This window comes from Muscardinus avellanarius (assembly GCF_963383645.1).
Source record: "Muscardinus avellanarius genome assembly, chromosome: 4".
NCBI lineage: Eukaryota > Metazoa > Chordata > Mammalia > Rodentia > Gliridae > Muscardinus > Muscardinus avellanarius.
This window is the reverse complement of record NC_137789.1, coordinates 52,182,374-52,186,375: the sequence shown is the minus strand read 5'-3', so window position 1 is coordinate 52,186,375 and position 4,002 is coordinate 52,182,374. Positions and strand designations below refer to the sequence as shown.

At 36.6% G+C, this 4,002-nt stretch overlaps 1 pseudogene across 1 annotated transcript; it reads right to left on the bottom strand.

Moving 5' to 3' along the window:
* Window positions 1-2,036: 2,036 nt before the first annotated feature.
* Window positions 2,037-2,903, bottom strand: LOC308262146 (large ribosomal subunit protein eL6-like; annotated as a pseudogene). The gene has a single exon. The product of its transcript is annotated as a large ribosomal subunit protein eL6-like (transcript).
* Window positions 2,904-4,002: the final 1,099 nt, after the last annotated feature.

The window sequence follows — 4,002 nt, the reverse complement described above, 5'->3', positions numbered from 1 at the left end:
AAATTGGTTGTTAGCGGGGCTCTTAAGCCCTGCTTTTCTCGGTCGCCATCTTCCTGGAAGCCAAGCAGAGAATCTTAAAGGCAACAAAAACAAAGGGCCAAGTGACATTCAGAGGCAAACCAATTAGAATCACTCCAGACTTCCCAAACCAAGTCATGAGAGCCAGAAGGGCTTGGAGTAACATATTCCAAACTCTGAAAGAAAACTACTTCCAGCCAAAAATTTCCTACCCAGCAAAACTTTCTATCAAATTAGATGGAGAAATAAGAAGCTTCCATGACAAACAGAAACTGAAGGAATTTATGTCTTCAAAACCAGCACTAGAGAAAATACTCAAAGAGATTAACTACAAAGAAGAAATGGGTAACACACACCAGAACCAGAAAAACAAGATTTTCCATCCAACAGACAACTAAGATTGGTTATCTGTGGAGATTCATTATTTATGTTAGTCTTTTACCTATCTCTAAATGGTATTGTTTGCCTTTATTGTTGTTAATTTTTAGGATTTCTAGTTGGAATATTAATATACTTTTATATATAGCATTTGGAAATATTTTATCCCATTCTATTAATAACTTTTAACTCTGTTTACATTGTCTTTGGATATACAATATTTTTTTTTTTTTAGGGAGTTTGTTTACCCTTTTGTTGCCTGTGCCGTTGAAATCATATCCAAGAAATCACTGCCAATTTCAATGTTGTGAGGTTTTATGACCCAGATTTTCTCCTAAAAGTTTATAGTCTTAAGATTTATATTTAGGTCTTTTATCTGTTTTGAGTTAATATTTGTATATGGGATTAGGTAAGGGTCCAATTTTATTCTTTTTCATGTAATTATTATTTTTCAACAATATTTAGTTAAAAGATTATTATTTCTACCACCAAATGTTCGTGGAAACCTTGTCAAAAATAACTTGAAAATATAGGGAAGAATTTAGCCCTAGGCTTTTATTTAACTCCAATGGTTTATATATCTGCCTTTAGAATAGTACTACACTGTTTCAATTATTGTAGCTTTATATGGTTTGAAATCAGAAAATATATATCTTCTAGCTTTGTTCTTTTTCAAGATCGTTTTGGGTATCTAGAGTCCATATTCCATATTAGGATAGAGTTTTTTTCTGAAAAATAAATATATAAATATATGATAGTTTCACCTAAAAAAAATAGAAAAAAATATTCTCTGGTAAGAAAGAAAATAAAAAGAAATATTGAAATGTTATCTTTAAGTCATCAAAAGCTTGGTATCAGACAAATGAAACTGTTATGTGAGATTATCATTTTTAATTTTGGATAAATTGCTATAATACTAGATGTCAACCACTAAGCCAAGCATGGGAGGGAGGGATGGGGAGAGAATGGGGTGGGGATCGGGTGGGGGCTACCTGCGGCGAGAAATCCCTCCTGGCTGTTCCGCAGCGGCTCACCTGGGCTTGCTGTAGCCGTGTGGTAAATTTGCCGCTGCCGCCGGCAGTATGGCACTGCTGCCGCGTCCTCGGGCGTGAGGCTGGTTATCTCCTCTGTGGCTCTGAGCTCTGTTCTCAGTCCGCTTTCTCTCTGGAGCCTGGTAATTTTTTTGTTTCTCTAGTGATGGTGTTTTCTGGCTATGAAAGGTGCTGATTTTGTGGTAATGGAGATTGGTTGTTAGCGGGGCTCTTAAGCCCCGCTTTTCTTGGTTTCCATCTTCCCGGAAGTCCTGTGTTTTTTTTTTTTTTTTTCCAAATGTCACTTTTAAATAAAAAGTTACCAAACCTTTTTTGAAACAATCACTATCTTACAGATGCTAGAAGTTCAGTATAAATAAATGAATTTTTCTAGAGCCATTTGACATTCCATCATCCCAAAATATTTTAAGTGTATATTTCTTTTTGTTTGTTTGCTTTTGCAGTACTGGGCATGGAACCAAGCAGCATTCTACCTCCAACTACACCCCCAGCCCTATTTTTTAATTGTGTGTGTGTGTGTGTGTGTGTGTGTGTGTGTGTGTGTTATTTTTAAAGATCTATTATTTTATTAGGTTCTTGGTAAGAAATTTAGAATACCAATTTATGAGGATACATTCCATTTGTCAGAGCAAAAACAGATCGCAGGTAGCCCTGGAGCTGAGGAATGGCTTTGATTTTTGGTAAAACCTGAGTCCACAGTTTTCTGGTCAACTTTACGCTGCTCTGTAATTTTGTATTTCTCCTTCTCTGTGTTGAAGATCTCACCCTCCTGGTGTCTGGGCTTCTGCAGCTTCTTCTTCTTAAAGTAAGCATCAGTGAGATGTTTTGGGATTTTCACCTTGCTGATATTGATTTTTGTGGTGGTGGCAATGACAAATTTCTGGTGTGTTCTATGCAGAGGAACTCAGTTGAGGCAAAGAGGTCCAGTCACAAGGATCAAGCCACTTCCTAGCTGCTTCAGGAAAACCACTCTCTTGCCCCTGTGGCATCCGGTGAGGATGATCAGGATATACCGGGTGTGATGCTAGAGTGCAGCTTTCTCACATGCTGGCTGAAGGGCTTTTTGCCATGGCTCAACAGCTTTCACTGAACATCTTCAGTGGGATAGTACCTGAGCATTTTGTGAAGCTTAACCACCCGGGTACCACCATTCTTGTCACCACTGACTGGCTTTGTGACAGTGGCAAGGACCTTCTTCTTCTTCTTCTTAACCTTGGACTTAGCAGAGTACTTCCTCTTGTACATGGCCTTTCTGGAATACATAGCAGATCAGGACTATCTACTGATTCCTCTAACCAAGACAGGGTTCCTGCTGCAGTGTGGCTTCCCTTTTTTGGGCTTCTTAGCTTTTGGGTCGCCCTTTTGGACCTTGCCATCAGTGGCAGTGGCATCAGCCTTCTTGGCTGCAGGCTTCTTCTCCTTAGTGGCCAGCTTCTCAGCCTTTTCACCCACCATCTTACAAGATGGGAAAGAGCTGTTCTTTGTTTTGAAACAGGTTCTCAGTTGCAAAGGACCACACTGAGTAGCTGAGGCTGTTCATAAACCTTGATCCTCCTGTCAGCCTCCCAAAAGCTGGGATTACAAGCATGAGCACCACGCTCAGCTTAAGTGTGTATTTCTTAAAGATATTCTCTTACATAAAAATGTCCAACAATATTAGGAAGTTAACACTCACACATTACTGTAATTCAGTCTTTAGAATCCATTAAAATTTGGCTAACTTTTCTGACAATGTCTTTCTTGTTAAAGGAGCTGATTCACAATGTTGTGTTTCATTTTGTTATTTTGTTTTTTCAGTCTCTTTCCATCTGAAATGATTTCTTAACATTCCTTGACTCTCCTGACTCTGATATTGGGATATTACAAACCAGTTATTGTATGGAATATCCTTCAAGTTTGCTTGTCTGATGTTTCTTCATGATTAGATTGCAGGTGGACATCTTCAGCAGAAATATCACAGGAGCAATTGTGTTCTTTTTCCACTTTATCACATGACACATTATTTTAATTTTGAGCAATTGGTGATACCTTAATCATTTAACTAAGGTGATACATGGAGAGTCTTTGTTGTAATTTGACATTTTTCCATTTAACAACTAATAACCATTTTATACAGATGTATTTTGAAAGTATATAAGTATCTCATGAAATATTAAATAAATAAATGTGTGCACTCAAAATTTTCTACCTGAATAAAGATTCTAATGGAGTATTATCATCATACATACGTCACACATGATTTATTTTGATGTTCAAATTGTTCATAGTTTGCCCACTGGAAGATTCTTCAAGTTAGTTTGAACATTTCCCTGCTTTCTGGAACATAATATTTTTCAGGCTCTTTTGTACTTTATTTGATTTATCTTGAATCAGATAATTTCTTTAAGAATAAAACTGAATACATGTTTAACAGGTCTCTTATTAATAACAGAAAATCTCTTCATCCTTAGTAATTCATTTTATACTTGATTTTTGTAGTTATGGTAGAGTTTATACTGTTTTCATTTATACTTTAAATTTTTGCTTTATGAATTTTGATACTATATAATTTGAA